Below are 9,885 nucleotides of genomic sequence, written 5' to 3'. Positions count from 1 at the left end.
CATTAAACGGTTAGGGGTGAGGTTAGGGGTAGAGTTAGGCTATGTCTCCACGTTCAGGATGGCCAGCGGTATCGCCGCAGCGGCGAAGCCGCTCGGCGCTAAGCCCCGCCCCCTTTCTGGGATGCGATCATGCCGGATGTGTTAACTCTTCACATCCGGGATGATCGCTCTCTCCCATAGCGCCCTGTAATATGCCTTGCGGGGACGCTGCGTCCCCGCAAGGTGTACGGACATGCTGCGATCTGAAAAGACGCGCAGCATGTCCGGAGTCGCAGGGCCGCCGCGTGCGGGTTTCCACGCATAGTGGAGACGGGATTTCATAAAATCCCCTCCACTATGCTGGAACATCTGGACGCTGCTTTTTTGACGCTGCAGCTCTGCACAGCGTCAAACAAGCAGCGTTTCCTGACCGTGGAAACATACCCTTAGGGTTAGGGTTTGGATCCCTTTATCACCTTGATGGTGGTGGGTGGCTTTTCAGTCTGTTTTCTGTTTTTTTTTCTATAAAAACGCATGCGTTTTTAACGCAAACAAACGCATGTGCTTAAAAACACATGCGTTTACATAGACAGCAATGCATTTTTTTGCAGCGAAAAAACGCATGCGTTTTTTCGCGGCAAAAAAAAACGCGCAAAAAAATACTACAGGTTGCATTTTTGAAAAAGAACGCATGCAGAAAAAAAACGCATGCGTTTGAAAACGCGACCAAACGCGTACAAAAAAACGCATGCGTTTTCAATGTTAAATATATGGGGGAAAAACGCATGCGTTTTTTGTGCAAAAAACGCTGCAGACAAAAACGCAAGTGTGAAACCAGCCTTAGACCCTAGCTGATCCAGCCAGACCATCATCGATCTGGCTGCACATGTCGCGGCTACAGCAGGTCTCAGGGCACCCGCCGACATCTCCCATGTCCCTTTAAGGAATGAGTCAGCCTTCTTATCGAGAGGATCCTTTAGGGAAGCCATGTCGTCGAAGGGGATAGATGATTTTTTAGACGCCTTAGACACCGCTGCGTCCAATTTCGGCGCCTTATCCCATGTATTCACCATGGGGTCCTCAAAGGGATATCTGCATTTAAAGGCAGGTGGAAAAGAGCCTTTCTTCTCTGGTTTTTTCCATTCCCTTTTGATGAGGTTCTGGACCTTGTCATTGAGCGGAAAAGACCTACGTTTTTTAGGGTCTAGACCGCCAAACATTAGGTCCTGTGTAGAGAGTTCTTGCCTTTCATCAGCCACCCCCATGGTGGATCTAACTGATTTAATTAGTTTGTCCATTTGGTCCAATGGGAAACAGAACCGGTTAGACTCCTCTTCCGAAGAGGACGCTGAGGAGACAGAGGCGTCTGACTCATTCTCCCTACTAGGGCCAGCGGACGAATCCGAATCTGAGGCGCTAGGCTCCCTTCTTCTTTTGGAAGGCTCCCGGGACAGGGATTTCAGGGAATCTTTCACCTCCTTCCTGATAATCTCCCTAAGGTTTGACGTGAAATCAGGAGACTCTTCCGCCACCTATGGGAGCGGAGAAAAAGGCTATGTAATTTATCTCGCGCTACCGCTATCAGAGTCCCCATCAATTTATTTCCTACCGTCTGCCGTACACACGACTGACAAAGTCTCTTAGGGTAGGCGTCTGGCAAAGGGCAAGCGCATAGCGCGCACTCCTTGTTTTTTGTTTTACCAGCACTTTTTTTCCTCTACGGAAATAAACATAGGAAAAGACTGCATCAGGGTACATTCACGAAGACCTCTTACCCAGGCAGTAGCGGTAGGTACCGGATTACTGGGGGGTCGGTCTAGATCCTTCTGTTTAGATCTGCGACTGGTCTGGTTACTGCGTCCGCGGGTCTTCAGCTGGGGGTTCGCATGGGACTTCTCCGAGGATCTGTCCTGCTCCTGCTCCAGCAGACCGACGGCAGCTTCCGGCTCATCCATAGCTGCAGATGGGCTCACAAGCAGTGCTGCAGCATTCCGTTTGGCTATAAATAGCCCTTCCCCCGGATCCGGAATCAGTGCAGGTGTGTGGCCAAATCCACCCCCCCCGACTTGCAGGTGACTGCTCCACCCCCCCCTGCACCCAAACGCCCCCCCCCCCCGCCCCCGCCGCATGCAGGACAGTGGCGTTTTTAGAAAAAAAACGGCCGGCGTTTGACTTCCGGTTTTGGCCCCGCCCCCTGCGCGTCACTTCCGGTTTCGGGCAGAACGCTCAGAAACGTGCCCGGAAGCCGGGGAACGGTGCCGCCGGACCACTCAGCCGCCCCCCCGCTACGCCACCGCCGCTTCCGCGGCCGCAGCCCAGCGGTGACCGCGGCAGAGGCCGGCGTCCGACCCCCAGCTCCGGTCCCGAATCGAAAGGAGCACACAGGACGCCGCGCCGCACCGCACCGACGGGGATCAGAGTGGGGAAGACCGAGGCCCAGGGGGGAGAGCGGACCCCGGGGGGGACATACTCACCTGCTGACCACTGGGGATGGACCTCCTCCGGACGTCGCTCCACACTGCACCGCTCACTGTCGTGGAGCCCTACCCGGACCCACCGTGGTGCTTCCAGGGACCCGCACTGCCCGAGGTAGGAGACCCCCTCGCTACCTGGGTCGGACAGCCGGCCTGGGTATTGATAGGAGAAACGAAGTCGTATCTGCAGGGAATCCTGTCCTCCAGGAACAGGAAACCAACTGATGCGTGGGAGAGGTGCCGCCCTTATGTATCTGTAGGTTTCCTGTTCCTGAAGGGCGGATCCCCTCTCTCCGTAGTGCTGTCATGGATGACCGATAAAGAAAGGATTCCAAAATAATATTCACAGGTTTTAGGACCTCAACTGTCTTACAGCATCTTTGGTCTTGAGTTTTTTCAGCAATTCCTCTCTGGTGTAGGGGCTAGTGATTTGCCTTACATGGTAATGTTGTGGGGTTAGCTAACAATGCTGGATTCATGCAAATAAAATCCAAGATTTCAGATTTTCTATTTATCCAAATTTTGAATAATATTGTAACAAACGCGTATCAATACAGATCAATTTGCTTATCCCTAGCATGATTGGTTAGCGTGATTTACGTCCTTGCTTTTTAAATCCCCAAATTTTTTTTTCTTTTAAATGCCTCTGGAAAATAATTTTCCCCTTCCAGCAAGACTCATGAATCTCACTTAATATACAAATTATTAATTTGTGCCAAACCTCTCCAGACATCTAATTGTCAATGCACAAACTATAAGCAGATTTCCAAGATGTATATTTGCATTCTGTCATCACTAAACATTTTACTGTTGACATAACAATGATATATTAGTCTATCAAACCATGTACTTCTAGAGTCGGAAGATTCCAGAGGAAAGAGGAAAAAAAACATGATTAATGTAGACATTTACATTCAGCGTGGGCCTGGATATCAATATTTCAGCTTAGGTAAACATAAGTGTACTTTATTTATTAGTTTTCATTAAAGATGGTCTGTAGAAGCTGCCATCCCTCCTGCCCATGAAGTGACCTTTCCTGCTCCTTCAATCAATCAAGTAGAAGCCAAGAAAGTTAGTTAATATTAATGAAAACTTGCATCACTTGTCAAGATTGGCGGGATTTTGATTTGTTTGCTTCAGCTCGGGTGTATTCATTCCGTATTAATGTCCTGAACGTGATGAAGAGTGCAGGAAAGTGCGTTCTGGCTTCTTGAGGAGATAAACAGGCCACTAGGTAGGGGAAATTGATATCCAGGCCTCTCCAATATATCTGTTCTGACAAATTCATCAAAATTAGAGATGAATCAATCTAAATTTGTTTTCGAATTTTGTTTTGCCTTGAAGTTTTCAATACAAATCAGCTGAAAAATAAAATATACGTATACTGTATATAATATTCTTACCTTTCCCATCATGGCAGCTCCTAGTTGAATCTTCTCTTTGCTCCCTTACTTCAACTCCAGTCTTTTACTCTTCACTTTTCGAATAGCCAACGTTGACTAGACCTTACAGAATGTCATGATAATCTGTAAGGTTTAGTCAACACTAGTGATGAGCGAGTATACTCATTCCTCGGGTCTTCCCGAGCACGCTCGGATGATCTCTGAGTATTTGTTAGTGCTCGGAGATTTAGTTTTCGTCACCTCAGCTCCATGATTTATGGCTGCTGGACAGCCTGAATACAGATGGGAATTCCCTAACAAACAGGTATTTCTCACATTTATTCAACCTGTCTAGCAGCCGTAAATCATGCAGCTGAGGCAATGAAAACTAAATCTCTGAGCACATCCAAATACTCGGAGATCACCCGAGCAACGAGTATACTTGACCATCACTAGTCAACACCAAAAACTCCAAAGAGTCAAGACTGAATAGAAGAAAATTACTCATAATGTAAGAGCCAATGGACACCTAGCAAGTGCCAGAGGGCCCGAAGAATGAAGCCTGAAGAGAAGACAATGAGGCCGGAGACAGGGAGCCAGTGGAAGATTTGTCAGTACTGTAGATGCCAAAGATTGAAGTCTAAATGGAAGAAGTCATATATTGGGAGCCAACAAAGGCTTAGTTAGTTCCGCAGACAATGAAAAAGAAAGACTAAAGAAAAGAAGAGTACGTGTGTAAAATTAAACAATTTTTGTGAAAAATCTGGCAAACGCTTTTTTTTTAATAAAAAGATGGAGACACAGAATAGCCCATAAACCTTTACTGTATCTAGATCCAATAGAAAGAAAATTTCCCCTTTATGTCTACTTTTCCCCCCTGGATGGCTGAAGCCAAATATTAGCAAGTTGTAAGGTAACTGTGTGTTTTTTCTGTGGCATCCCGCACAGCCCCATCACACCTACTCTCCCACCCTCTGCACAGTTTGGGCATTTTTTTTCCAAATGGAACATGCTTTAGATGCGGCGTTTTACTCATGTGTATGCCCATTAGGCTGGTTATAAAAAAATAAAAACCCTAGGGAAATGCATGCAAAATAAAAAAAACAAAAAAACAAAACAGCACTGAAAAGCTTGTAAGGCAGAAACAAAAATTATGTAGAGGCAGGAATAATTTGACTAACATAAAGCACATTTTTCTTCAGTGTGCTGGATCTGACTTTCCTTCGTTTTCATCCAGTTTTTACTTTCATTTACGTTTTTCTTCTTTGCAAAATAAATTACTGAAAAATGTTTTCACGCTTTTTTAGCAAACTGCCAGCGAAAAAAACAGACTATATATATGGATCAAAGAGAATCCTCTGTAAAATCTGTGTAAACACAGCCTAAGGCCTCCTTTAGACATCCTGTACAGGAATAACCATTACTGGGGAGATCCATGGTCTGTGTCCGCCTGCCATCTGTTTGTACATATGTGACATCCCTGCGTCCGTTTCCTGTCTGTGTCCATGCGTCATTGTTTCACAGTTAGCGTAGCATCGATGTACAGTTCGTGTGCCACATACCGTCACTTTTAAAGTGCAGTCCACTTCACGCTGATCCAAATGTGCCGGCTGCTGAAGGCATCGCTGTTCAATGTCGCTTGGTCTCTTAAATCAGTGCGACCAGGTGACAATGATGGGAGTTGTTTTCAGCAGCAGATGTGTCCCTCCTGTGTAAAATAAATAAACCAAAAAGGGACATACAATAGAAAGAGCTCATCCACAAAAAACTATTAGAAAACCAAAAATATGGACACCAGAGCTAATAGATTGACTTCCTACTACTCCCCTGCTCCGACGTGGCACTTAGGTGTCGTCTTCTATTTTTTAATTGCGTCATTGTCTCTATTAAATTTATCATTTATTATGTTATTTAATTCTGCAATAAAAATTATTGAGTATTTTATATAACTCTGTATAAAATAAAGAATTCAATTTTAAAAATGGTGCAATTTTCATAATCAGCAGAGGGAAAGCCCACAGCTAGCGACTGATTTAATAATCTGGGAAAAGGGGCAATATCCCATAAGGCTCCCAGGCTATTAATAACAGCTCACAGCTTTTGCTTAGGTGAATTTATGGGGACCCCAGAAAAACAATGATGTGGGGTTCTCCTATAAATTCAAACCAGCAAAAGCTAAACAGACAGCTGTGGGTTGAAATTAATAGGATGGTAAGCCCCCCCCCCTCCACAGCTACCAAAATCAGCCCACAGTCGCTCCAGAAATGGCACATCCCACTTGCTCTGTGGGGGTCACACATGGGGTAATAGGGCTGGTGTTAATGTCACGTTTGCATTGTCAGGTAAAATCAAGCCCAGAGGTTAATAATGGAAAGGCGTCTATAAGATGCCCCCATTACTAATCCCATAGTAAGTATTGAAATAAACATACAAAAAAAATAGAATCCTTTATTTGAAATAAAACAAAAACATTGTTTGATTTTTTAAAATAAATATGTAAAAGTTATACTAACCTTTACACCTAATCCAATTGAAGCCCTTGTCCAATGTAAAAAGAACAAAACAACCGTATTCTTAACCTGTCAGACACTACAATAATCCAATGATGCCCTTGTCCCCTGTTAAAAAAACAAAACAAAAACAGCTGACCTGTCCGACGTGAAGATAGTCCATACTGTGCCATGCTGTAATCTCTCTCTCCGACATCTGATGTGCAACATGAACGGTGTCATCATGCAACCGTTCACGCTGAAAAGTAAGATAATGAGCTGCTGCAAGCCCAGTTCATTGTGAGTGGCCATATTAATTGTCGTGACTTCAATGAGATCACTGCGAGTACAGAAATAACTTCTCACGGTGATCTTATTGAGGTCACCACAGTTCATCATCCCAGCTCACAGTGAAGTGAGCTTGGGAATGCTCCTTAGTGACTGGCGGTAATACTCTATGTTGCTGCTGCTCGTCACTGAAGCTGCTCATGTCACGGGAGACCTTGGTAGAAAAGAGCTAATAACCGGGGCCCTTGCGATTTCCCTCAGACTAGGGAAACCCTGACTGTCCCTCTCCCAGAGTTTACACTGATGGTGTGCATGTCTGGGCCTCCACCCTCGCCTTATCTCCTGTATCAACCCTAGGCTGATACCACAGCCCACCACCCAGTGAAGAGACCACACTCCAATACCCACAGTTAGCACAGACAAGGATAACAGAAAAATAAGCACCACGCCGCAGTCACTCAGGAATACACTTATAAATGCAAAGGGCAAAACAAATACAAATATGGGAAGGAGCAAATAAGACAAAGGGAAATACACCACCAGCAACCATACTCCAACTACCAGCTCACCACTCCAAAGGAGATAACCACGCACAAGGCAGAAGCTATAATCGGCGACGCCCAATGTTCAGGAGAACTATTTAAAGGCAGTGGGCATGGCCCAGCTTCCAATCCGAGCACCAGGTAAATTAACCCCGGACCAGCTAGATAAAATCTAGCCGACGCCAATGAGCACATAGTGGACAAAAGCAGAATTACCGCTGTCTGTCGGACGACCTGGTCTGAACAGCGTCCAACATGACAGCTCATTGTCTCATGGTTTTCAGCTTGGATGACCACATACCACCGCAGAGATGAATTACGGTATAGAACAGTATGTCTTGTCTTTACTTCAGACAGGTGATGAATTTAGTTTCCCCCTTTCTTTTTCTTTATAGAAGCCTCTCCTTTACTAACCCCTGGGCTTGATGTCAGTTGAAAATACAAGGCCGATATCAACTCCACAAATATTACCGCACTTACCACCGCACCAGGGCAAGTGGGAACAGCGAGACTACATTTCAGATCTGCTGCCTCTTATGGGCATGCCCTTTCTGGAGCAGCTGAGGGCAATATCCATAACCGTTTCCCAGGCTATTAATAACAACGCACAGCTGGTTTGAATTTATAGGGCAACCCCACCTCTTTTTTCTCGGGTCCCCCATAAATTCACCACTAATGGCTAAGCAAGTGGAGCGCCCCCAGTAGGGCAATGGGGTACTCGGAGCCGGGCCCCTCGGTTCTTGATGGGGATGCCACGGTGGCTGACCTGGTCCGTGGCCCTAGGGATGTCCGTTATAAATGGGGGAAAGGTCTTTAAAGGAATAATGTTCATGACGCCACCTGTGGTATTCGGTCAGGGTGACCGACGCTGCTTAGGGGTCCGCTGGAGTGATGTGATGGCAGCTAGATGGTACACCTTCCCACAGGTGAAAAGGTGAAGTGTATCCCCAGGGCTTCCCAGAGAGTAGATGGTGGATGATGTAAGGCGCAGTGAATAACGAGGACACAAGGTTGCAGTCTCTTTACCTTTACTGAAGGCTTCAGCATCCACAGTCCAGGGTACAGACCACAGGGTAGGCAGAGTCCGGCCGGTCTGAAGGCAAATCCAGAGACCCCTTATCCAGGTGGAAATCAGTAGCCTTCCTCTAGCACCTGGATGTTGTAGTACCTTACTGCTGAGCCTCTCATAAGGTCCTCACAACTGCTGTAGATGTTCTAGATGTTATGTCTTTCTCTCTGTCTCCCAGATGGATAGGAACAACCCGTATGACTGATGGTCTGAGGCTTTTTACAGGGACTCTAGCACACCCCAGCCCCCACATGTTGCCACCGTGCCTCCTGGGTATAGGTCAGGCAGGTAACATGGAATTATCTGTCCTGACAGTCTCTGAAGTAAAGCATAGAGATCCTTACTCCCTCGGTATTCTGGCTACCGGATCCTGCTCCTCAGAAAGAAGTAGCTTGTTCCTGGCTGATCTCCCTCTGATATTCTTTTCCTGTGCTTTGCTTTCCTGCACACTCTCTGCAATATGCTCACTTTAGTGTCTTCTTCCAGGAGTTGCAGCACTTCATGCCACAGAGCTCCTCTTCCTGTGTCTTCCTGACAGGAACTGAACTCCTTTTCCCTCTAGATCAGGATGTTATATAGGGGAGTTCACCTTAAACAGGCTTAGAGCTCCCCCTTCTGGTCTGGAGTGTGAACATGTTGCATGCATTGTGTTTACCTGGTGAAGAGATCTCCTTTATTGCCTTCAGAGAGTGCTGCACAAGCAGCTGTGAGCTGTTAATAGCTTAGGATTATAGGCTATTGTCTCTTGTCCCATTATTAGCATCAGTCCCCAGCAGTGGGCCTTCCCTCCGCTGGTTATGAAAATTAATTCAGGAGGGACACAGCTGCTATGAATACAACTCCCATCATTGTCTCCTGGTTGCGCTGATGTCAGCTCAAAAAGGGGATAATGATGAGAGCTGCCTCAGCCGCCGGAGCCTGGCATCAGCACAAACTGTACCGCTTCTTCCCGGGTGCCAGTACGTGTCTTGCTAATGACACACAGATGCAATCGGCGTGAAGCACACATTTTCTCCATGCTGATGCGTACGCACTACCATTGAATACAATGGGTGTGCATGTGTCCATATCTGTGGCCCTTAAAAATGGATTTGCAAAGAAAGCCTAAAACTTTATTCACAAATCAGATTTTGTAAGCCAAAACCAGGAGTGTGTCTGTCAATTATACTTTTCCTCTGATTTTTCCTCTCCTAGTTTTGTCTCACAAATATTGATAGAAAATTCAGAATTCATCATCTTTCCCCCATCTCACTCTACCCCTCCACCAGACCTATCCATCAATGTCAATGGCTGCTCACTTTCCCCAGTCCCACACGCCCGGTGCCTCGGGGTGATCCTCGACTCTGCCCTCTCTTTCTAGCCACATATCCAAGCCCTTGACTCGTCCTGCCGCCTCAAACTCAAAAACATTTCCCGGATCCGCGCATTCCTTGACCGTGACACCACAAAAACACTAGTGCATGCCCTTATCATCTCCCGCCTCGACTACTGCAACCTCCTGCTCTCTGGACTCCCCTCTAGCACTCTGGCACCACTCCAATCCATCCTACACTCTGCTGCTCGACTAATCTACCTGTCTCCCCGCTATTCTCCCCTATGCCAAGCCCTTCACTGGCTTCCTAGAGCCCAGAGACTCCAGTTCAAAACCCTCACAATGACCTA

Source organism: Ranitomeya variabilis, chromosome 3 (genome assembly GCF_051348905.1).
Source record: "Ranitomeya variabilis isolate aRanVar5 chromosome 3, aRanVar5.hap1, whole genome shotgun sequence".
In the NCBI taxonomy this organism is placed as follows: domain Eukaryota; kingdom Metazoa; phylum Chordata; class Amphibia; order Anura; family Dendrobatidae; genus Ranitomeya; species Ranitomeya variabilis.
The sequence above is the reverse complement of the archived record's forward strand: the minus strand, read 5'-3'. Positions refer to the sequence as shown.